The sequence below is a fragment of the Caloenas nicobarica genome, chromosome 1 (genome assembly GCF_036013445.1).
Source record: "Caloenas nicobarica isolate bCalNic1 chromosome 1, bCalNic1.hap1, whole genome shotgun sequence".
Taxonomy (NCBI): domain Eukaryota; kingdom Metazoa; phylum Chordata; class Aves; order Columbiformes; family Columbidae; genus Caloenas; species Caloenas nicobarica.
Window position 1 is genome coordinate 84,355,564 of NC_088245.1, and position 25,345 is coordinate 84,380,908.

The 25,345-nt window shown below is 49.4% G+C and overlaps 1 long non-coding RNA gene across 2 annotated transcripts; it reads left to right on the forward strand.

Annotated features, from left to right (window-relative positions):
* The first annotated feature begins 5,360 nt into the window (after positions 1-5,360).
* Positions 5,361-25,345, forward strand: LOC135992237 (uncharacterized). Of its 2 annotated transcripts, none has more exons than XR_010606702.1 (3): positions 5,361-5,524; positions 21,164-21,311; positions 25,202-25,345. It is a non-coding gene; the product is annotated as an uncharacterized LOC135992237 (long non-coding RNA). The 2 variants fall into 2 exon arrangements; XR_010606701.1 differs by lacking the exon at positions 25,202-25,345 and adding an exon at positions 22,633-22,723.

Below are 25,345 nucleotides of genomic sequence, written 5' to 3' on the forward strand. Positions count from 1 at the left end.
TGGGCACGGGTGGCTTTTTTCGGGCCCCGGCCTCGGCTGGCTTCTCTCCGCGGCCTCCCCCGGGCCCAGCACCTGCAGACGGGGACACTGGCCCGGTGCCCGGCTGGCAGGGGAGCTGGTGGCCGGGTCAGTGTTAGGCCTATCCCTGGACTGGCACTCTGTGTTTGTTAGAGTGGTTTCTGGTGTTCGTGTGTGCTCATGGAGACGTGCAGTGTGTTCAGATGGACGTAAAGCACACAGTGTGCTCCCCCTTTGGGGGACTTTTTGCTTCGTATTCCCGATTTCTGACCCACAAGGATCCTTTACTTTCACACCTTTAAATCTGCAGTTTGAGCTGGTCTTGTGTTGGGCGTTTGCCAGTTTCATGCAACACGTAATGAAAGGCGTTTGCTGCTGAGGGGGGTCTGAGCTCCAGGTAGAGCCTTGTGTACAACCTCGGCCTGGGCACCACGGTGCGGTGAGGGATGGACACGTGGACTGAATGGCTTCGTCTGCCAGGTACCTTGTTCAGATGCAGATTTACTTGTTCATTGCTCAAACATCAATATTAGAGTTAGTGTTCAGTTGAGCTTTCTCCTGTGTCCATTGTAAAGAGATCTACAGGGAAATGCAAAACCAACATGATGTTCCTCTATTATGCAAGTGTAACTCGTGCCTGCCTGTACTGATGGGCAGGTGTGTCATTTTCAGCATCTTCTTACAGAGGCTTCCCTGAACTCGGGTTCTATCTTCTCATCTCAAGCAGAGAGTGCTCTGAAAGCTCCTGTTACAGCCTGTCCTTCGTGCGCCTTTGGGTTCCTGTCCGTGTCTGTGGAAAGCAGGCTGTTGGGCGGAGCTGAAGGCTGATTGTGAAATGTTTGTGTTGAGAAATCCGTTTGGTTGTTCTTTCAAAATAAACAAATCCTATCATTTACCTATACTGTATGTAGGAAGAGTAACCTGATATTAATTCTGTTCAGTGTGTGAAGAAATACAAAGTGTTCCTCTGCTAGAGCTATGAGATCAAGAAGAATGCTTTTACTATGGATGCTGTCAGCAAGCAAGCAAAGGCAGCTCCAATATGTTATAAATGATCACAAGGTAAACTTGGTACTTTCCGAGAGAAAGGGAAATACATCCACAGGAATGAAAACCAGATTTTTTCAACATTTTTTTTGGTAGTGCATGTCCTTTTAGAGTGGCACTTAACATGCTCAGTTTGTCCAACAGGGCAAAATCTATTTAATACGACTCTGTGCTGTGATGTTTGCGTTAAATGCTTTGTTGCAGTTGAGTAATTAAGGTTGTTTTTCTCCCCTCATCTCCAGGTTATCTCTGGACTGAAGCTTACATGATTATTTGCTTCAAACCAGATTCTACCAAGTGAATGTCTCAGTTGCCTGGTAGAACTCCTTGAGGACGCCAGTACAGCCCCATCTCTCACCTCGTCTGTGGTTACTTTGCTACCACAGCTGGGTAAGGTTTGCATCTGAACTTTTTCTCTTTGGTCAGGGAAAGGGAAGACAAGACAGGTGCAGATTCTGTGCAACGGGTGATGAACCTCTTGGGAAAAGCAGCAGGTGAGACAGACAGAGTGTTTGGAGAGGAGTGCTCGGCCGAGCCAACTGGCAGTATGTACAAGGCCAGATAAGACGTTGAGTCACCGTGAGAGGCAGATTTGAAGTCGCCTCTGTGAAATGGCAACGATCGTGCTTGTCAGAATTTGCTTCCTTGCTGGGGAGGGTGAGGAATTATTCTCTTTTCCTTGAGTTTTGGAGCTTGAAGGGTCTACCTGTTTTAATGATGTGAAGAAACCGGCCTAGGGGATGCAAAGAGAGGGAGGAGCCACGTTACATCAACAAGTGTCATCACCTCAGTTACCTCTCTCATTGGAGTGTTTGCTGGGCAGCAGTTTGGGCTTTGCAGTGGCCTGGGCCTGTGTGCATCAAGCTTCCCAATTCTGAACTAGTTTGTAGTGCCTCTAACTTGTTTCCTGAGATGCATTTTGTACCCATTTCACGGAATTGGGACTTCATTGTTTAGGGAGCTCTGTGCTCACAAGAACCTACATATGTAGGTTACCCGTACAGGGGAAAAATTGATCGCTTCACTGTCTAGTTTCTCATAATGTATGAGTGCTTATTCAAGATTTGAGTCCTTTTTGATGACCTCCTGTTTATCTGCTCTGGTTCTTGGAGACTTTAGCCTCTTTGAGCTTCTTTCAGGTTTTTGAAACAGTTACTTTTTAAATTATAGTGGTTGCTGGGGTCCGTAACTACCTTCTAGAACCTGCTGGGTCGGGAAAGTTTTAAGAATTAGTCCCTCTCCAACTGATCTGGCGCTTTACCTGTCATCCTTGTTTGCTACGTCTTTTTCAGGGCTCCCTAAGCAGACCCGGCTTTTTTTATTTAACTCTTCCTACGTAACCCTATCAAGGTGTCAGTTTTAGTCTACTTGCCCACACTAGTGTGAAGCAAGAAAGGGAGATAATTGTTTTTAAGCTTTTAAAGCCTTTCAAGTGCAGGTTTTGCGGTCTCAAACAGAACTACAACTTTGTAGGTAGGAGGTAGGCCATTCCTTCGGCGTTCAAGCCTCTGGAGGAAAAGCATTAGTGTTTCAGTTAACCCCAAGTTGGGAAGTAAGGTAGAGACGCAAGTGCATAGGAGCTGTGATTTATTTGTAGCTGTTTGTGAAACAGACGTGAAAAACTGGTCAAAGACTTTGGCTTCTGCTTAGATTGGGAGCTAATACAACAGCTGCCTTTGCTGTTTGACAGGGGTTTTTGTTAACAATTCTGAAATTCCAGCTTTAGACAGTGAGACTAGAGAAGCTCTTCAGGACACCTACAATCTGACCAGCGTGCTGGCAGGAGTGGTTCATCGAAGCTCTGCTAATGTCAGTGGCCCAGTCGTATCACAGGTAACAGGAACTAATGCTTAACTATGTTTGTCTACTCTTAGGTAGTGTCTATTATGCTGCATGCATGTTAGAACCCTTCAGAAGCTCCATCTGAAATAGTGTGTTGGTCTTAGCTGTGTATGTTGTTTGCTAGACGCGGCTACTAGGACAGCATTTTAATGCTGCATAGAGTTCTTTGTACTCTCTCTTTAATCGTGCTTGAGCTTCTCACCTGCTCTAATTGAAACAAGTGTATTTTAATATGCACGGGTTTCCTCATATGTGGCTCTGAGCTTTCAGCAAGTACTTGCTGCTTGCCTGTGGTCGCATGTCTTTTCTGAGTGGGAGGGAAGACAGAAAATGAATTTGCCAGCAGTTCTGTTGCCCTTGATCTGTGGAAAACGAGTCAGGCATCCGGTAAAGGACACTTTTGTCACAGTTTGTGTATTTGTCCAGGCACCTGGAGCAGGAGAAGACTAAGGGCTCCAGGTGACTTGCCAGTCAGTGGGAGAGATTTTGTAGTCACCAAGTAGATCCAATTATAAGACCTTTAATTTCTTATGTCACATGTTTATATGATGAGATTTGGTTTCAGCTGCTATCCTGTGCTGTGATTTTTGTCATAATTGTGCATATTAACTTTATATTAACTCAATTACGTTGAGTGCTGAAAGTATGCTGTATGAAAGACTTATCTAGCATTAGACCTGTTGGCAGTCTTTACAGCAAACTTGTTTTCCTCTAAGCCAGGGGTGTCAAACTCATTTTCAGCAAGGGACACTTCAGCCTTGCGGTTCCCTTCAAAGGGCCAAACGTAATTTTAGGACTCTAGAAATGTGACTACTCCTACATGTACACAGTCCTAAAATTACATTCGCTATGAATGAGTTTGGCATTTTTACTCCGAAGTAAACAGAGATTTTTCTTTGAAAACCATGTTGTTACAGCCTGTCGAATGCAGTGGTTGTGGGACTTTGAGTGACTGGATATTAATTGCCTCTTAGCCCACCCCCATGCCCCCGGGAGCTGTCAAAGAGAAGCAGCAGGGGAAGATTCATGCTTGTCATTAGGAACAGACTTATGTTAGATTAAAATGAGTTTTGTGCAAGGCTCCTTGTAAGAGATCTAGTGACTCTTAAAAGCACCTGCGATAAAGTACCTTTGATAGTGCTGGTGCCTGATAGTCTTTTTTTTACAGATGTGCTCAGTTAAAAACCGCCCACACTATGGGGATTGCAATCTGAATTTTGCTTGGCTTGGCAGAATGGTGCCTAGTTAAAAAACAAAACACCCCCCCCGCCTCCCGCCACAGAAACAAAATAGAGTCCCCCAAGCACCCCACCCTCAAGCCCCAAATTCTTGTAACTACTTTCTGGATGCTTTAATAAAAAGTCTTTGTTTGACTTTCTGGACTTTTCAGTCAATCCACAGAACACGAGGTAACGATACCGTGGTTAGGACTCCTGGCGAATCTCTGTCATCACAACTTACCCGTTCAAACTAAGATAAAATCTTTGGGAAGAGTTTTGTTTTTGTGGCACGAGTCTGGCTTGAGGGCAAGAGAGTTACTGGACTCGGGGGAATCACCTTCGTATTTCTTATGCTCGTTTTCGTGGGATCAATGACCCCGACCTGCTTGTTCTCCGGAGTTGGGGGTTGTTTCTCCTGTACTGGAGAAAATAACCAGTAGAACAGGCGGTTGGGTGTTCTCTTTCCTTCTCTACGTTTCTGTGCACGAGCTTGTGTCAGGCATTCCGTTTCTGCAGCTGTTCTCTGCAAACGAAGGATGCCTTTAACATTTGAGCGTTCTTCCTTCGATAATCTGGATGTTGTTAACACAGGAGGACTGTAGTTGGATTTTTGGTAAGCTGCCTGAGCTTTGGCCGACAAAGAGCTCAGTCTATGAAAAGATAAATCGATAAAATGCCACTGATCTTGATGCCAGGCCAGGACCCTTGAATACTCATAGACATCCATGCCTGAGCTGCTCAGTTCCTCTCTCTCCATGAATCAGTGCAAAGGTAACTTAAGATTCAGTTCAGAAATGCCAAGTAATCTACACGGCACTGAATGTGACACTGTTTACCTCGGAAGAAAGGAGGGGGAAGGGAAGGAGGAGCTATTGTCAAATCTGAGCACTGAGTAGAGAAGGGTTGGGGGTCAATTTTCAGTGGTTCTTTTCTATTGGAGACATAAGCAAAATGACTTTCTCATCTTTCTTTAAAATAATGATGGCACTTCTTGGCTTATTCTTTTTTTCCATTTTTCCTTATACAAGTTCAACACAGACTGTAGGCATTGACATCCACACCAGTGTGGTGCAGTAGAAGGCTAAAATAGATTTCCTAGAGAACCCTGCGCTCTGTCACCAGGGTGAAATCGGTAATGCCGTCCCTCTTCAACACACCTGAGCCCAGATTTTGAACTGCTCTTCTGTGTTTGCAGTTGCAGACAAATGTTTCTTTCCTTTCATTGCAGACTTCTGAAGGTGTTCCAAAGAGGATCTTCAGAAAATTGCAGGATTCAATATACACTTACGAAAAGCCAAATCAAGGACCGATAACAAACCTCCGCTACCCAGTAATGAAGCCGAAGGCCTCACAAAGAGGCCAAAGGTTCAAGTCAGGAAAGGACGACATCTAGGAAGGTGAGAAATATAGCCCTGCCTTAGTGGGTTTGGGTTTTTTTTTGAAACGACTGCATTGACAGGCGTGAGGTGAATAGTTGCTAGGTGTCCTCGGAGACCAGCTTGCATGGGCAGCAGTTCGATGTCCTTGTCTCTCACGTTCACTGGAAAACAGTTATCCCCAGCTCGCAGTTACACACCCTCATCCACTACAAATTTGCAAGTTAAAACTGGGAGAGACACTGAAGGCAAAGCAGGACATTGCCCACAGCTCACTCCTTCATGGGTGTTGGTGCTTCCGGGCTAGGGAAGGCTGAGGGCCTGGGTTAAGGACCGATTAAGCAATCTGGACATCCATAAATCCAAGGGTCCAGATGGGATGCACCTGCGGGTGCTGAGGGAGTAGGCTGAAGTCATTGCTAGGCCAGTCTCCATCATCTTTGCTAAGTCGTGGGGAACGGGAGAGGTGCCTGAGGACTGGAGGAAAGCAAATGTCACTCCCGTCTTCAAAAAGGGCGAGGGGATTGGACTGGATGACCTTTCGAGGTCCCTTCCAATCGCTGCCATTCTGTGATTCCTAGTCTGATGTCTCTCAGTCGTTCGCCCCTGCGGGGCTCGGGTGCCAAATCAGTTGCCAAAGCAACATTCCTCCCTCACTAGCTCCTTGCAGGGCTCAGGCGAAGGCGAGAGAGCGAGGCAGGTGCGCGGGGCCGGCGGGTTTGTGGGTGGGAAAAGCGGGGATCGAACCAGGTACCTTCCGGACCGCTCTCCGGCGACCTGGCCGCTCCTCCAGCGAGATCCCACGGCCGGGGAACGCACGGCGCCCCCTATAGGCCTCACAGCGCCCTGCGCGCCCGCCCGCCCGGCCCGGGGCTGCTGTGCTGAGGCTGGGGCTGTGGGAGAGCTCGGGAGGGGCCACAGCGCCCCCTGCAAACCTCGACCCGCCCGCCCAGCCCGGGGGGCACCCACCGCCTCGCTGCCTCCCACCAGCACGCCACGCCGACACCGCCCGCCTCACAGCCCCAAATGCTCCTCCCGCACACAAACAACAGCCTCTCGTCCCCGTTTTTCCCCACTTCCTCCCCCTCTGCACACCACCTGCAGCCCCGCTACAACCCCACCTGCCCCCCTGCCCAAACACACACTCCCCCACCCGCCCTCCCCGGCCCCGAGCCTTCCTCCCCGCTCCCCTGCCCGCTGCTCCCCCTCCCTCCGTCCCTCCCTGCGCCCAACTCTGCCTCGCCTGCCCGAGCCCAAGACCTCCCGCTGCTGCCAGCTGCCTGCTCGGGCCTGAGCGGGCGGGTCGAGGTTTGTAGGGGGCGCTGTGGCGCCCCCCGGCGGTGGGGATCGCGGTAGAGGAGCGGCCAGGTCGCGGGACGCTGGTCCGCAGGGCACCCGGTTCGATCCCCACCCCGCCCTTTTCCTGCCCCCCCGCGCCCCTGCCTCGCTCTCTCGCCTTTGCCGGAGCCCTGCAAGGAGCCCTTCAAGGAGGAATGTTGTTTTTGCAGCTCACCTGGCACCTGAGCCCAGCGGGGGGAAGGACCGACAGACAGCACACTAGGAATCCTTCACAGAAAACAACTCTCTTCCAACTAATCCTGCTATGCAAACTGGTTCCTGCATTTAAAAAACAAGTAAATCTAGAGGGAAGGCTAACCAGGAACCCATCTTTTAAAGAGATCGATCAGGGGAAGGGGCTTGTTAGGATTACATGAATGCATCGTGGAAACTGAGGCAGGCGTCGGGCAGTGCGTAAACCCTGCAGTACCCAGCTCGTGGGGAACAGGGCAGGGCATTTGCGGCCGGCATTTGGGGGAGGATGTAAGCAGGGCTTTTTGCCCTATTGCCAACTTTTAGGTAGAACACCCCGTTTTGCAAAAGCATTAGTAAAATATGCTTTGCTGAGAGATCCTGCCTGAGCCTATTCTATTGGCAAGATGGTCGTTTCCTACAAGTCTGGGGGCTCGTCCGAGATTCGACGTCGTCATCTCGGGGGTCCCTATCGCCAAAGGACGCGAAGGCGCGGGGGCCCCGTTGATTTCAATGGTCTTCTGAATGGTCGGTGGGGACTCCAGCAGGGCCGGACAGAAAGCCCGAGGCTGTATGGAAGAAGGCGGATCCCTGCAAACCACAGGGGAAAGGATAAAGGAAAAAGTGGGGGGCACGATACGAGCGACCGGGCAGCTCTGTGCACGGACCAAGGTAAGAAAACAGACTGTTAAGTACTACCTTGGTGGCCGGGGGCGTTCTGAGAGGAGGGACGAGGCGGAAGGAGAAGCCTCGGGACTCAGAATGGGAAATAGAAAGGAAAAATGCTAGGCCTAGGGAGGATAAAGTAAAAACCACCATAAAGAGGATGGTTAGAAATGAGTATGAAATCCTTGAGAAAGAATTTTAGCTGCAGTTGTGTGTAAGTTAACTAAGGCGCCTGTGGAGCTGGTCTCTGCAGCATCCTACGCTCCTCCCTGTGTGTCGCTTCTTGATTCCCTTCCCAACTGTCTTTGCTGTCCTTACTGCCTTTGTTGGGCTTTACCCTGGGATTGCCCAAGTTATTTTCCAATGCAGCCGGCAGGGGAGCGTGTGTGTGTGTTTGTGTAGGGGAAGAATTGGGGGATTGGACTAGATGACCTCTTGAGGTCCCTTCCAATCCCTAACATTCTGTGATTCTGTGGATAGGGGTATGAAATGCTCTTCTCCCCTCCAGTGTTACATGTATGTAGCCACCAGCTCTGGGACCCTGGGGATTTGGTTCTGTGAGGAAATCAAACCCGTACGTTAAGGGAAGATGGGGACTGATGTGGATCTTTATTTTCTAATATTTTTTTTCAGGATACAATCCATCCTGAGCCGATGTTAACCTCTTACTGAGAGAGGTGGCCAGTCCAGAAAGATAATTAAGCAGAATGTGGAATTAGCCCTAGAGACAGGGGGAAATTGGACTGCCTGGCCTCAAGGTGATTCTAATTGAGATGATAACAATCAAACAAATGGAGAAAATTGCCAAACAGTGGTTAAAAAAAAATCTGATAAAAGTGATTAGAGCTTTTGAGGAGATCAGAGTAAATTGAACGGAAGCGCGGGAATGTAGACAGAAGCCAGAGCAGCACCCCAGCGTCGACTGGGGAAGGTTTTGGAAGGCTTTGTAATGAACTGGTAGCAAGTGTGGTTGTGGGTCTATGGAAGTATTTCAGTGAGCATGTGCCAGGCTGGCAAGAGGAATTTGCAAAAATTCTGAGTGTGGCTGTGTTTGTTTATGATGGTCCGGAAGAGAAGCAAAAAGTTGAACTAATGAAAGAAAGATGGAACAGGAGATTGGTTTGTAGCAGCAGCTTTAGCTAGAAATTTGCAAGTGAGAGACAAAGATTGGAGGGGAAAATTAAAAAAAAAAAAAAGAAAAGAAAAGAAAACCTGGAGGATTTAGAGTGAAGACAAGTGATAAAAGGGAAAGATGGAGAGAAAACAGAATGCTATTTTTGTGGAAATCTGGACTATTTACCCCTAAGGTGGCAACCATTCGCAATGACTGAAGGAGGAAAACTCAATAGACTTTGGAAAATCAGAGGGGCTCAAAATGTTTGTGGGTTGTGGTTTCGGTTTTTTTTTTGCTTGTGTGTTTTGTGGGTTTTGTTTGTGTTTTGTTTTTTTTTTTTCATGTGGAGAAACTTGTTTAAACGGCAAAAGGGCACATAACTGGTAAAGCAGGAGGCCATGACGCCGAATTTTTAGTAGATACGGAAACTACCCTATCCCTTTGAAATGTTATCCTAAAGAGATCTAAGACCGACCGAAGGTAGAGTTGTAATTCAGTGGGTAGCAGAGGGAAGGAGAGAGAATTCTGAATAAACTCCTGTTTGTGACTACAGGAATTAAAAGTGTATGGGGAAGGTTTGTATTAGTGGAAGAGTCCCCAGCTTATTTATTAGGGAGAGATCTTTTACAGGCTCTAGGTGTGGAAACACAGTTATTGCCTGGGGGGGAGGGGTGACAAGGAGAAAACTTGAAAGACATTACCAAGAAGTTTGTGTTGGGTTTGGCTGGGCTGGAGTTAATTCTCTTTATGGTAGCTAGTATGGGACTATGTTTTGGATTTATGCTAAAAACAGATACAGAGATGTTTTCATTATTGTTGAGCAACGTTTGCAAAGAGTGGAGGCCAGTTCTGCCTCTCACACCGTCCTGTCAGCAAGTGGGCTGGGGGGCCAGGGAGCTGGCAGAGGGGACACAGCTGGGACAGCTGACCCAAACAAAGATTGATTGAAGGATACTCTGTTTATCTATGTATCGCCCCAGTGTAGGAAACACTTACTTTGCAAGTATAATGGGCCCAGGCAGGGTCTCTCAGCAAAGTATATTTTAATAACGATTTTGCAAGGTCGGGTGTTCTACCTAAAGGTAGGCACACATAATAAGGCAAAAAGCCCCTGCCTATATCCCCCCAAATCCCGGCCGCAGTTTCGCTCCCCTGTTCCCCATTGGTTGGGTACTGCAGCGTTTACCGACTACCCGACGCCTGCCTCAGTTTACATATTTCATTCATCTCATTCGAACGGTGCCCTTCCCCTTATCGATCTAATTAAAATATGGGTTCCTGGCTCTTTGGCTACCCTTCCCCCTAGATTAAATACAGGTATCAGCATGCATTCCGGGATGAGTTTGAAGAGGCTTTGTTTTACAATAAGGATTCATAGCCAGATGAGTCTCGGTCCTTCCCCCCAGCTGGGGTCAGGCACCAGCTCCTTAGTTTTGTAAAAACAACATTCCTTCATTAAATGTTCCTTACATTTAGCAAAAAAAAAGATCAGCATGAATCTTTTTCTAAGCTTCAGCTGTGTCAGAAAGAAATAAAATATTTAGGATTCATATTAAAAGGAAAAATTAGTAGACCCTGAATGGGTCCAAGCTCTTGTAGAAACACCTCAACCAGATCTCAAAGAAGCAATTGTCAAAATTAGTATTAGAAACTAGATTACCCTGGACTAGATGTCTACCTCTAGCCCTAGGGAGAACCAGAACTGCTTCTCACAAGGATATAGGAGTTTCGCCTTCTGAAATGCTCTTTGGGCTACCATACCTGGGCAGAAATACTGGACCCCCACAGTTTGAAACTAAGGATATGTTTCTCAAAAACTATATGCTCGGCTTGTCTTCTTTTCTAGCTTCTCTCAAGCACCAAGGGCTTCTAGCACAATCTCTGCCATTAGAGTTTGCAGCTCACAAGTTTCAGCCCGGAAATTGGGTCCCGGTCAAATCCTGGAAGGAAACTAAGCTTCGGCCAGATTTGGTGGTCGGGGGCATTCTGTGTCCGAGGACGTGTTCCATGCGCTATCGAGACGGCTCTAGCAAAGAAAATGCCTTTAGGGCCACCGCTGTACTCTGATAAAATGATGCTGCTAAAAGAACAGGGAGAACAATACTAAATACGTAAGTCACGAAGAAAAGTGCGAAATCATATTGTCTAGGCTTGTAGCCACCTAGGAGACCGTATCATAAAATAATTCCAAAACAACAAAAGTAAAAACAAGGAGTGGAGGAAATTGAAAGGAGGAGCCACTGAAGGAGGAACGTTGTTCTTACAACTGATCTGGCACCTGACCCCAGCAGGGGGGAATGATTGAGAGACATGGGACTATGAATCCTTAATGTATGAGTACAAAGCAGGTGGCCTGATCAGCTGAAACCGCACATAAGTGGGGTTCGAGTTTAGAAAGCAAGGGGGTCCTTTCTGAACCTCGTGACTCAACGGGAGGGTCTCCCTGAGTGATTTTTCTGAGTGATGTGAAATAAACTCGGTATAGAAAAGGGGACGCCCTTGGCCAAGGTATTGCAAAATTGGGAAAAGATCCAGCAAGTTTGTCAAGAAAAGCATGCAATGATCTTATGTGGAGAAGATTGGCAAATTGTAACTAAAACTCAGCTAGAAGCAGATGTCCTGGACAAATGAATTCCTGGTATGTACAGGAAGATTGGGCATACGAGCAGCATCAAGAGGATGGTGGCAAATGAGTATAAAGTCTTGGGCTCGGGCAGGCGAGGCAGAGTTGGGCACAGGGAGGGAGGGGGAGCAGCGGGCAGGAAGGCTCGGGTCTGTGGTGGGCTGAGTGGGGGTGTGTGGGTGGGGGGGTGTGTGTGTGTGTGTTTGGGCGGGCGGGTCGAGGCTTGTAGGGGGCGCTGTGGCGCCCCCCGGCGGTGGGGATCGCGGTAGAGGAGCGGCCAGGTCGCGGGACGCTGGTCCGCAGGGCACCCGGTTCGATCCCCACCCCGCCCTTTTCCTGCCCCCCCGCGCCCCTGCCTCGCTCTCTCGCTCTCGCCTCAGCCCCCCCTGGCCCGCCACCAAGCGCCCAAAGCCCTTCGCCTCTCCTCCTTGCCGCTCACCAGCCTGCACTGGCTGCCGCCCGCTTGGCCCTCTTGCTCTCGCCTCCCCGGCCCCCGGCAGCCACACAGCCAGGGACACCCCGGCAGCACCGCAGGAGGGGAGCCCTCTGGGCCGCTGCCCTCCCGCCCCCCCCGAAACCCACCCCCAAACCCGCCCCCCCCTAAACCCACCCCCAAGCCCGCCCCAAATGCTGCGTGCGCCCAGAAACCCTGACCTGCACCACAAAGGCAGCAGCAGCAAGGAAGATCAGGGCTCTGGGCGCAGATGGAATCCACAGCATCTTCACTCCTGAAGTTGTCTGCCAGAGGTGGAAAAGAGCTGGCAAAGGTCTCACTCCCGAAGTTCCTGCGTTACCTCGGCCCCACGGGAGCCCTGAAGCCGGAGGCACCCACCCAAGCGGATGCACATCCTGAGTTGTTCAGGTGGGAAAGCAGCAGCTCCTCCTGTTCCGCAGCCCAGACGTGCGGGTACCGGCTGCCCAGCGCCATCCGCCGGGGCTCCCCCCCTTCAGCAACACGGCGGCCGCGGCCTCTCCCGTCAGGCCCCGCTGCCTTTCCGTGGACGCTCCCACCCAAAGAGCGGCGGCGGGAAACGCGAGTGGAGTTTGTGGCTGCCCGGCCTGAGAGCGGAGCTGGGGCGCCATGGATGCCGTGGTGTCCCCTCGCACCCGTGGGCACGGGTGGCTTTTTTCGGGCCCCGGCCTCGGCTGGCTTCTCTCCGCGGCCTCCCCCGGGCCCAGCACCTGCAGACGGGGACACTGGCCCGGTGCCCGGCTGGCAGGGGAGCTGGTGGCCGGGTCAGTGTTAGGCCTATCCCCGGACTGGCACTCTGTGTTTGTTAGAGTGGTTTCTGGTGTTCGTGTGTGCTCATGGAGACGTGCAATGTGTTCAGATGGACGTAGGTAAAGCACACAGTGTGCTCCCCCTTTGGGGGACTTTTTGCTTCGTATTCCCGATTTCTGACCCACAAGGATCCTTTACTTTCACACCTTTAAATCTGCAGTTTGAGCTGGTCTTGTGTTGGGCGTTTGCCAGTTTCATGCAACACGTAATGAAAGGCGTTTGCTGCTGAGGGGGGTCTGAGCTCCAGGTAGAGCCTTGTGTACAACCTCGGCCTGGGCACCACGGTGCGGTGAGGGATGGACACGTGGACTGAATGGCTTCATCTGCCAGGTACCTTGTTCAGATACGGATTTACTTGTTCATTGCTCAAACATTCATATTAGAGTTAGTATTCGGCCGAGCTTTCTCCTGTATCCGTTGTAAAGAGATCTACAGGGATACGCCAAATCAACATGATGTTCCTCTACGAGGCAAGTGTAACTCGTGCCTCCCTGTACTGATGGGCGGGTGTATCATTTTCAGCATCTTCTTACAGAGGCTTCCCTGAACTCGGGTTCTATCTTCTCGTCTCAAGCAGAGAGTGCTCCGAAAGCTCCTGTTACAGCCTGTCCTTCGTGCGCCTTTGGGTTCCTGTCCGTGTCTGTGGAAAGCAGGCTGTTGGGCGGAGCTGAAGGCTGATTGTGAAATGTTTGTGTTGAGAAATCCGTTTGGTGTTCCTCTGCTAGAGCTATGAGATTAAGAAGAATGCTGTTACTTATGAATGCTGTCAGCAAGCAAAGGCAGCTCCAATATGGTATAAATGATCACACTGCAAACTTGGTACTTTCCAAGAGTAAGGGAAATGCATCCACAGGAATGAAAAACAGATCTTTTTCAATACATTGTTGTCTGTGTTAAATACTTTGTTGTAGTTGAATAATTCAGGTTGTTTTTCTCCCTTCCTCTCCAGGTTATCTCTGGACCGAAGCTTACACCATTATTTACTGAATGTCTCAGTTGCCTGGTAGAACTCCCTGAGGACGCCAGTACAGCCCCATCTCTCACCTCGCCTGTGGTTACTTTGCTGCCACAGCTGGGTAAGGTTTGCATCTGAACTTTTTGGTCAGGGAAAGGGAAGACAAGACAGGTGCAGATTCTGTGGCATGGGTGATGAACCTCTTGGGAAAAGCAGCAGGTGAGACAGAGTGTTTGGAGAGGAGTGCTCGGCCGAGCCAACTGGCAGTACGTACAAGGCCAGATAAGACGTTGAGTCACCGTGAGAGGCAGATTTGAAGTCGCCTCTGTGAAATGGCAACGATCGTGCTTGTCAGAATTTGCTTCCTCGCCGGGTAGGGTGAGGAATTATTCTCTTTTCCTTGAGTTTTGGAGCTTGAAGGGTCTACCTGTTTTAATGAAGTGAAGAAACCTGCCTAGGGATCTGGCTGAAGCTTAGTTTCCTTCCAGGATTTGACCAGGACCCAATTTCCGGGCTGAAACTTGTGAGCTGCAAACTCTAATGGCAGAGTTTGTGCTAGAAGCCCTTGGTGCTTGAGAGAAGCTAGAAAAGAAGACAAGCCGAGCATATAGTTTTTGAGAAACATATCCTTAGTTTCGAACTGTGGGGGTCCAGTATTTCTGCCCAGGTATGGTAGCCCAAAGAGCATTTCATAAGGCGAAACTCCTATATCCTTGTGAGAAGCAGTTCTGGTTCTCCCTAGGGCTAGAGGTAGACATCTAGTCCAGGGTAATCTAGTTTCTAATACTAATTTTGACAATTGCTTCTTTGAGATCTGGTCGAGGTGTTTCTACAAGAGCTTGGACCCATTCTGGGTCTACTAATTTTTCCTTTTAATATGAATCCTAAATATTTTATTTCTTTCTGACACAGCTGAAGCTTAGAAAAAGATTCACGCTGATCTTTTTTTTTGCTAAATGTAAGGAACATTTAATGAAGGAATGTTGTTTTTACAAAACTAAGGAGCTGGTGCCTGACCCCAGCTGGGGGGAAGGACCGAGACTCATCTGGCTATGAATCCTTATTGTAAAACAAAGCCTCTTCAAACTCATCCCGGAATGCATGCTGATACCTGTATTTAATCTAGGGGGAAGGGTAGCCAAAGAGCCAGGAACCCATATTTTAATTAGATCGATAAGGGGAAGGGTACCGTTTGAATCAGATGAATGAAATATGTAAACTGAGGCAGGCGTCGGGTAGTCGGTAAACCCTGCAGTACCCAACCAATGGGGAACAGGGGAGGGAAACTGCGGCCGGGATTTGGGGGGATATAGGCAGGGGCTTTTTGCCTTATTATGTGTGCCTACCTTCAGGTAGAACACCCGACCTTGCAAAATCGTTATTAAAATATACTTTGCTGAGAGACCCTGCCTGGGCCCATTATACTTGCAAGGTAAGTGTTTCCTACACTGGGGCGATACATAGATAAACAGAGTATCCTTCAATCAATCTTTGTTTGGGTCAGCTGTCCCAGCTGTGTCCCCTCTGCCAGCTCCCTGGCCCCCCAGCCCACTTGCTGACAGGACGGTGTGAGAGGCAGAACTGGCCTCCACTCTTTGCAAACGTTGCTCAACAATAATGAAAACATCTCTGTATCTGTTTTTAGCATAAATCCAAAACATAGTCCCATACTAGCTACCATAAAGAGAATTAACTCCACCCCAGCCAAACCCAACACAAACTTCTTGGTAATGTCTTTCAAATTTTCTCCTTGTCACCCCTCCCCCCCAGGCAATAACTGTGTTTCCACACCTAGAGCCCGTAAAAGATCTCTCCCTAATAAATAAGCTGGGGACTCTTCCACTAATACAAACCTTCCCCATACACTTTTAATTCCTATAGTCACAAACAGGAGTTTATTCAGAATTCTCTCTCCTTCCCTCTGCTACCCACTTAATTACAACTCTACCTTCGGTCGGTCTTAGATCTCTTTAGGATAAAATTTAAAAGGGATAGGGTAGTTTCCATATCTACGAAAAATTCGGCGTCATGGCCTCCTGCTTTACCAGTTATGTGCCCTTTTGCTGTTTAAACAAGTTTCCCCACATGAAAAAAAAAAAAAAAAACACAAACAAAACCCACAAAACACACAAGCAAAAAAAACCCCCAAACCACAACCCACAAACATTTTCAGCCCCTCTGATTTTCCAAAGTCTATTGAGTTTTCCTCCTTCAGTCATTGCGAATGGTTGCCACCTTAGGGGTAAATATTTCAGATTTCCACAAAAATAGCATTCTGTTTTCTCTCCATCTTTCCCTTTTATCACTTGTCTTCACTCTAAATCCTCCAGGTTTTCTTTTCTTTTCTTTTTTTTTTTTTTAATTTTCCCCTCCAATGTTTGTCTCTCACTTGCAAATTTCTAGCTAAAGCTGCTGCTACAAACCAATCTCCTGTTCCATCTTTCTTTCATTAGTTCAACTTTTTGCTTCTCTTCCGGACCATCATAAACAAACACAGCCACACTCAGAATTTTTGCAAATTCCTCTTCCCAGCCTGGCACATGCTCACTGAAATACTTCCATAGACCCACAACCACACTTGCTACCAGTTCATTACAAAGCCTTCCAAAATCTTCCCCAGTCGACGCTGGGGTGCTGCTCTGGCTTCTGTCTACATTCCCGCGCTTCCATTCAATTTACTCTGATCTCCTCAAAAGCTCTAATCACTTTTATCAGATTTTTTTTTAACCACTGTTTGGCAATTTTCTCCATTTGTTTGATTATTATCATCTCAATTAGAATCACCTTGAGGCCAGGCAGTCCAATCTCCTCCTGTCTGTAGGGCTAATTCCACATTCTGCTTAGTTATCTTTCTGGACCGGCCAACTCTCTCAATAAGAGGTTAACATCGGCTCAGGATGGATTGTATCCCGAAAAAAATATTAGAAAATAAAGATCCACATCAGTCCCCATCTTCCCTTAACGTATGGGTTTGATTTCCTCACAGAACCAAATCCCCAGGGTCCCAGAGCTGGTGGCTACATACATGTAACACTGGAGGGGAGAAGAGCATTTCATACCCCTATCCACAGAATCACAGAATGTTAGGGATTGGAAGGGACCTCAAAAGGTCATCTAGTCCAATCCCCCAATTCTTCCCCTACACAAACACACACACACGCTCCCCTGCCGGCTGCATTGGAAAATAACTTGGGCAATCCCAGGGTAAAGCCCAACAAAGGCAGTAAGGACAGCAAAGACAGTTGGGAAGGGAATCAAGAAGCGACACACAGGGAGGAGCGTGGGATGCTGCAGAGACCAGCTCCACAGGCGCCTTAGTTAACTTACACACAACTGCAGCTAAAATTCTTTCTCAAGGATTTCATACTCGTTTCCAACCATCCTCTTTATGGTGGTTTTTCCTTTATCCTCCCTAGGCCTAGCATTTTTCCTTTCTATTTCCCATTCTGAGTCCCGAGGCTTCTCCTTCCGCCTCGTCCCTCCTCTCAGAACGCCCCCGGCCACCAAGGTAGTACTTAACAGTCTGTTTTCTTACCTTGGTCTGTGCACAGAGCTGCCCGGTCGCTCGTATCGTGCCCCCCACTTTTTCCTTTATCCTTTCCCCTGTGGTTTGCAGGGATCCGCCTTCTTCCATACAGCCTCGGGCTTTCTGTCCGGCCCTGCTGGAGTCCCCACCGACCATTCAGAAGACCATTGAAATCAACGGGGTCCCGTCGCCTTCCCATCCTTCGGTAATAGGGACCACCGAGATGACGACATCGAATCTCGGACTAGCCCCCAGACTTGTAGGAAACGACCATCTTGCCAATAGAATAGGCTCAGGCAGGATCTCTCAGCAAAGCATATTTTACTAACGCTTTTGCAAAAGGGAGTGTTCTACCTAAAAGTTGGCAATAGGGCAAAAAGCCCTGCTTACATCCCCCCCCAAATGCCGGCCGCAAATGCCCTGCCCTGTTCCCCACGAGCTGGGTACTGCAGGGTTTACGCACTGCCCGACGCCTGCCTCAGTTTCCACGATTCATTAATGTAATCCTAACAAGCCCCTTCCCCTGATCGATCTCTTTAAAAGATGGGCTCCTGGTTAGCCTTCCCTCTAGATTTACTTGTTTTTTAAATGCAGGAACCAGTTTGCATGGCAGGATTAGTTGGAAGAGAGTCGTTTTCTGTGAAGGATTCCTAGTGTGCTGTCTCTCGGTCCTTCCCCCCGCTGGGCTCAGGTGCCAGATGAGCTGCAAAAACAACATTCCTCCTGGAAGGGCTCCTTGCAGGGCTCCGGCAAAGGCGAGAGAGCGAGGCAGGGGCGCGGGGGGGCAGGAAAAGGGCGGGGTGGGGATCGAACCGGGTGCCCTGCGGACCAGCGTCCCGCGACCTGGCCGCTCCTCTACCGCGATCCCCACCGCCGGGGGGCGCCACAGCGCCCCCTACAAACCTCGACCCGCCCGCTCAGGCCCGAGCAGGCAGCTGGCAGCAGCGGGAGGTCTTGGGCTCGGGCAGGCGAGGCAGAGCTGGGCGCAGGGAGGGACGGAGGGAGGGAGGGAGGGAGGGAGGGGGAGCAGCGGGCAGGGGAGCGGGGAGGAAGGCTCGGGGCCGGGGGGGGCGGGTGGGGGAGTGTGTGTTTGGGCGGGGGGGCGGGTGGGGTTGTAGCGGGGCTGCAGGTGGTGTGCAGAGGGGGAGGAAGGGGGGACAGGGCCGGGGGGCTCGAGGCTGTTGTTTGTGTGCGGGAGGAGCATTTGGGGCTGTGAGGCGGGCGGTGTCGGCGTGGCGTGCTGGTGGGAGGCAGCGAGGCGGTGGGTGCCCCCCGGGCTGGGCGGGCGGGTCGAGGTTTGCAGGGGGCGCTGTGGCCCCTCCCGAGCTCTCCCACAGCCCCAGCCTCAGCACAGCAGCCCCGGGCCGGGCGGGCGGGCGCGCAGGGCGCTGTGAGGCCTATAGGGGGCGCCGTGCGTTCCCCGGCCGTGGGATCTCGCTGGAGGAGCGGCCAGGTCGCCGGAGAGCGGTCCGGAAGGTACCTGGTTCGATCCCCGCTTTTCCCACCGCCCTCAGCGCCCCCCACCCAAAGGTATCACTAGGAAAGGCCGACCTGCACCGCAAAGGCAGCAGCAAGGGTCGCCAGGCCTGTGGGCGCAGGTGGAATCCCACAGCATCTTCACTCCTCAAGTTCTCGCCAGAGGTGGCGGCTGGAAGAAGGTCCCGCTTCCCAATTTCCGGCGTTACCTCGGCCCCGCGTGAGCCCCGAAGCCGCAGCCACCACCGGAGTTGATGCAAATCCTGCATTTTTCACGCGGTAAAGCAGCAGCTCCTCCCGTTCCGCGGTGCCGGTTGCCGAGCGGCATCCGCCGGGCTCTGACCCCGCAGCGACGCGGCGGCCGCGGCCTCTCAGTGGCTGCTCCCGGCAAAGCGGCGGCGGCGGGACGCCCGAGCGGAGTTCGTGGCTGCGCGGTCTGAGAGCGGAGCTGGGGCGCCGCGGCTGCCTCGGGCCGCACGAAGTCCCTGCTCCCGGCAGCCACGCAGTCCCGGGCGGCCAAGACCCGCCCAACGCGGCGCTGCCGCAGCGCGGGCTGGAGGTGCGAGCGGCGCCGGGTCGGGTCGGGGTTCCCGGGCCGCAGCGGCAGCGGGCCGGCGCGGCGGGGCCTGTGCGGGCGGCCGTGGTGTCCCCTCGGGCCTGTGGGCACGGGTGGCCTTTTCGGGCCCCGGCCTCGGCTGGCTTCTCGCCGCCCCGCTGCTGGCTGCGGGCGCCCGGGGGTGCGGGCCCGGCCTGGCCCGCGGCCTCTGCCGGCGCTCAGCGCCTGGAGACGGGGACTGTATGGGAATGTAGCGGAAGGTTTGGCGAGGAGGTCAGTTAAGTGTAAATACGCTCAACTGACTTGCACCCGTCTGTAGAAAAAGCACATACATCACGCTAATTGTTCTACTGACCTTGTGTGCTTGGTGAGTAGAACCTCTGTGTTAGATAACACAGGCCTGTGAGAAACTCCAGGCACCTTATCCCTATGTCTGAGATTCCTGCTTTGTTGTGGGAAGGAGCCGGAGGCTGCGCCGGCCTGAAGCCTTGAAATCCAGGTGAGCTCAGCAGGCCCAGCGATCTTCCAGCAGGGCTGAACTCACCAGCGCCTGCGTCCCCGCTTGTGTCACCTCTGCCTGGCAGCTCAGGTGCGACTTTGGAGACCCCCCAGTGGAGAGGTAACTGAAACAAAACTTGCTCTTTGCAATGCATTCGTGGCCTCTGGCTCTTCTTGCGACGTGCCTGCGTATGTGTACACAGGGACACTGGCCCGGTGCCGGCGGGCAGGGGAGCTGGTGGCTGTTTCGGTGTCCAGCCGCGTCCCCGGAGTATCACTGTGTACTTTGTTGTAGTGGTTTACGGTGTTTGTGTGCGCTCATGGAGGTGTGCAACGTGTTTACATGGACGTAGGCGAAGCACATAGTGTGCCCTTTGGGGAACTTTTTCCATCTTCCCGAGATTCTGACCGACCAGGATCATCTGCTTCCACATCTTTAACAATGGAGCTTGACCCGTCAGCTGGTCTTGTGTTGGGCGTTTGCCAGTTTCATGCAACACGTAATGAAAGGCGTTTGCTGCTGAGGGGGGTCTGAGCTCCAGGTAGAGCCTTGTGTACAACCTCGGCCTGGGCACCACGGTGCGGTGAGGGATGGACACGTGGACTGAATGGCTTCATCTGCCAGGTACCTTGCTCAGATGCAGATTTACTTGTTCATTGCTCAAACATCAATATTAGAGTTAGTGTTCAGTTGAGCTTTCTCCTGTGTCCATTGTAAAGAGATCTACAGGGAAATGCAAAACCAACATGATGTTCCTCTATTATGCAAGTGTAACTCGTGCCTGCCTGTACTGATGGGCGGGTGTATCATTTTCAGCATCTTCTTACAGAGGCTTCCCTGAACTTGGGTTCTATCTTCTCGTCTCAAGCAGAGAGTGCTCCGAAAGCTCCTGTTACAGCCTGTCCTTCGTGCGCCTTTGGGTTCCTGTCCGTGTCTGTGGAAAGCAGGCTGTTGGGCGGAGCTGAAGGCTGATTGTGAAATGTTTGTGTTGAGAAATCCGTTTGGTTGTTCTTTCAAAATAAACAAATCCTATCATTTACCTATACTATATGTAGGAAGAGTAACCTGATATTAATTCTGTTCAGTGTGTGAAGAAATACGAAGTGTTCCTCTGCTAGAGCTATGAGATCAAGAAGAATGCTTTTACTATGGATGCTGTCAGCAAGCAAGCAAAGGCAGCTCCAATATGTTATAAATGATCACAAGGTAAACTTGGTACTTTCCGAGAGAAAGGGAAATACATCCACGGGAATGAAAACCAGATTTTTTCAACATTTTTTTTTGTAGTGCATGTCCTTTTAGAGTGGTACTTAACATGCTCAGTTTGTCCAACAGGGCAAAATCTATTTAATACGACTCTGTGCTTGGATGTTTTTGGTAAATATTTTGTTGCAGTTGAGTAATTAAGGTTGTTTTTCTCCCCTCATCTCCAGGTTATCTCTGGACTGAAGCTTACACCATTATTTGCTTCAAACCAGATTCTACCAAGTGAATGTCTCAGTTGCCTGGTAGAACTCCTTGAGGACACCAATACAAACCCATCTCTCGCCTTGTCTGTGGCTACTTTGCTACCACAGCTGGGTAAGGTTTGCATCTGAACTTTTTCTCTTTGGTCAGGGAAAGGGAAGACAAGACAGGTGCAGATTCTGTGGCACGGGTGATGAACCTCTTGGGAAAAGCAGCAGGTGAGACAGACAGAGTGTTTGGAGTGGAGTGCTCGGCCGAGCCAACTGGCAGTATGTACAAGGCCAGATAAGACGTTGAGTCACCGTGAGAGGCAGATTTGAAGTCATCTCTGTGAAATGGCAACGATCGTGCTTGTCAGAATTTGCTTTCTCGCCGGGTAGGGTGAGGAATTATTCTCTTTTCCTTGAGTTTTGGAGCTTGAAGGGTCTACCTGTTTTAATGAAGTGAAGAAACCTGCCTAGGGGATGCAAAGAGAGAGAGGAGCCACGTTGCATCAACAAGCGTCATCGCCTCAGTTACCTCTCTCATTGGAGTGTTTGCTGGGCAGCAGTTTGGGCTTTGCAGTGGCCTGGGCCTGTGTGCATCAAGCTTCCCAATTCTGAACTAGTTTGTAGTGCCTCTAACTTGTTTCCTGAGATGCATTTTGTACCCATTTCACGGAATTGGGACTTCATTGTTTAGGGAGCTCTGTGCTCACAAGAACCTACCTATGTAGGTTACCCGTACAGGGGAAAAATTGATTGCTTCACTGTCTAGTTTCTCATAATGTGTGAGTGCTTATTCAAGATTTGAGTCCTTTTTGATGACCTCCTGTTTATCTGCTCTGGTTCCTGGAGACTTTAGCCTCTTTGAGCTTCTTTCAGGTTTTTGAAACAGTTACTTTTTAAATTATAGTGGTTGCTGGGGTCCGTAACTACCTTCTCCAACCTGCTGGGTCGGGAAAGTTTTAAGAATTAGTCCCTCTCCCACTGATCTGGCGCTTTACCTGTCACCCTTCTTTGCTACGTCTTTTTCAGGGCTCCCTAAGGAGAACTGGCTTTTTTTGTTTAACTCTTCCTACATAACCCTATCAAGGTGTCAGTTTTGGTCTACTTGCCCACTCTAGTGTGAAGCAAGAAAGGGAGAGAATTGATTTTAAGCTTTTAAAGCCTTTCAAGTGCAGGTTTTGTGGTCTCAAACAGAGCTACAACTTTGTCGGTAGGAGGTAGGCCATTCCTTCGGTGTTCAAGCCTCTGGAGGAAAAGCATTAGTGTTTCAGTTAACCCCAAGTTGGTAGAGATGCAAGTGCATAGGAGCTGTGATTTATTTGTAGCTGTTTGTGAAACAGACGTGAAAAACTGGTCAAAGACTTTGGCTTCTGCTTAGATTGGGAGCTAATACAACAGCTGCCTTTGCTGTTTGACAGGGGTTTTTGTTAACAATTCTGAAATTCCAGCTTTAGACAGTGAGACTAGAGAAGCTCTTCAGGATACCTACAATCTGACCAGCGTGCTGGCAGGAGTGGTTCATCGAAGCTCTACTAATGTCAGTGGCCCAGTCGTATCACGGGTAACAGGAACTAATGCTTAACTATGTTTGTCTACTCTTAGGTAGTGTCTATTATGCTGCATGCATGTTAGAACTCTTTAGAAGCTCCATCTGAAATAGTGTGTTGGTCTTAGCTGTGTATGTTGTTTGCTAGACGCGGCTAGTAGGACAGCATTTTAATGCTGCTTAGAGTTCTTTGTACTCTCTCTTTAATCGTGCTTGAGATTCTCACCTGCTCTAATTGAAACAAATGTATTTTAATATGCACGGGTTTTCTCATATGGGGCTCTGAGCTTTCAGCAAGTACTTGCTGGCTGCCTGTGGTCGCATGTCTTTTCTGAGAGGGAGGGAAGACAGAAAATGAATTTGCCAGCAGTTCTGTTGCCCTTGATCTGTGGAAAACGAGTCAGGCATCCGGTAAAGGACACTTTTGTCACAGTTTGTGTATTTGTCCAGGCACCTGGAGCAGGAGAAGACTAAGGGCTCCAGGTGACTTGCCAGTCAGTGGGAGAGATTTTGTAGTCACCAAGTAGATCCAGTTATAAGACCTTTAATTTCTTATGTCACACGTTTATATGATGAGATTTGGTTTCTGCTACTATCCTGTGCTGTGATTTTTGTCATAATTGTGCATATTAACTTTATATTAACTCAATTATGTTGAGTGCTGAAAGTATGCTGTATGAAAGACTTATCTAGCATTAGACCTGTTGGCAGTCTTTACAGCAAACTTGTTTTCCTCTAAGCCAGGGGTGTCAAACTCATTTTCAGCGAGGGACACTTCAGCCTTGCGGTTGCCTTCAAAGGGCCAAACATAATTTTTGGACTCTGGAAATGTAACTACTCCTACATGTACACAGTCCTAAAATTACATTCGCTATGAATGAGTTTGGCATTTTTACTCCGAAGTAAACAGAGATTTTTCTTTGAAAACCATGTTGTTACAGCCTGTCGAATGCAGTGGTTGTGGGACTTTGAGTGACTGGATATTAATTGCCTCTTAGCCCACCCCCATACCCCCGGGAGCTGTCAAAGAGAAGCAGCAGGGGAAGATTCATGCTTGTCATCAGGAACAGACTTATGTTAGATTAAAATGAGTTTTGTGCAAGGCTCCTTGTAAGAGATCTAGTGACTCTTAAAAGCACCTGCGATAAAGGACCTTTGATAGTGCTGGTGCCTGATAGTCTTTTTTTTACGGATGTGCTGAGTTAAAAACCGCCCACACTATGGGGATTGCAATCTGAATTTTGCTTGGCTTGGCAGAATGGTGCCTAGTTAAAAAACAAAACAACTCCCCCCTCCCACCACAGAAACAAAATAGAGTCCTCCAAGCACCCCACTCTCAAGCCCCAAATTCTTGTAACTAATTTCTGGATGCTTTAATAAAAAGTCTTTGTTTGACTTTCTGGACTTTTCAGTCAATCCACAGAACACGAGGTAACGATACCGTGGTTAGGACTCCTGGCGAATCTCTGTCATCACAACTTACCCGTTCAAACTAAGATAAAATCTTTGGGAAGAGTTTTGTTTTTGTGGCACGAGTCTGGCTTGAGGGCAAGAGAGTTACTGGACTCGGGGGAATCACCTTCGTATTTCTTATGCTCGTTTTCGTGGGATCAATGACCCCGACCTGCTTGTTCTCCGGAGTTGGGGGTTGTTTCTCCTGTACTGGAGAAAATAACCAGTAGAACAGGCGGTTGGGTGTTCTCTTTCCTTCTCTACGTTTCTGTGCACGAGCTTGTGTCAGGCATTCCGTTTCTGCAGCTGTTCTCTGCAAACGAAGGATGACTTTAACATTTGAGCGTTCTTCCTTCGATAATCTGGATGTTGTTAACACAGGAGGACTGTAGTTGGATTTTTGGTAAGCTGCCTGAGCTTTGGCCGACAAAGAGCTCAGTCTATGAAAAGATAAATCGATAAAATGCCACTGATCTTGATGCCAGGCCAGGACCCTTGAATACTCATACACATCCATGCCTGAGCTGCTCAGTTCCTCTCTCTTCATGAATCAGTGCAAAGGTAACTTAAGATTCAATTCAGAAATGCCAAGTAATCTACATGGCACTGAATGTGACACTGTTTACCTCGGAAGAAAGGAGGGGGAAGGGGAAGGAGGAGCTATTGTCAGATCTGAGCACTGAGTAGAGAAGGGTTGGGGGTCAATTTCCCGTGGTTCTTTTCTATTGGAGACATAAGCAAAATGACTTTCTCATCTTTCTTTAAAATAATGATGGCACTTCTTGGCTTATTCTTTTTTTCCATTTTTCCTTATACAAGTTCAACACAGACTTTAGGCATTGACATCCATACCAGTGTGGTGCAGTAGAAGGCTAAAATAGATTTCCTAGAGAACCCTGCGCTCTGTCACCAGGGGGAAGTCGGTAATGCCGTCCCTCTTCAACACACCTGAGCCCAGATTTTGAACTGCTCTTCTGTGTTTGCAGTTGCAGACAAGCGTTTCTTTCCTTTCATTGCAGACTTCTGAAGGTGTTCCAAAGAGGATCTTCAGAAAATTGCAGGATTCAATATACACTTACGAAAAGCCAAATCAAGGACCGATAACAAACCTCCGCTACCCAGTAATGAAGCCGAAGGCCTCACAAAGAGGCCAAAGGTTCAAG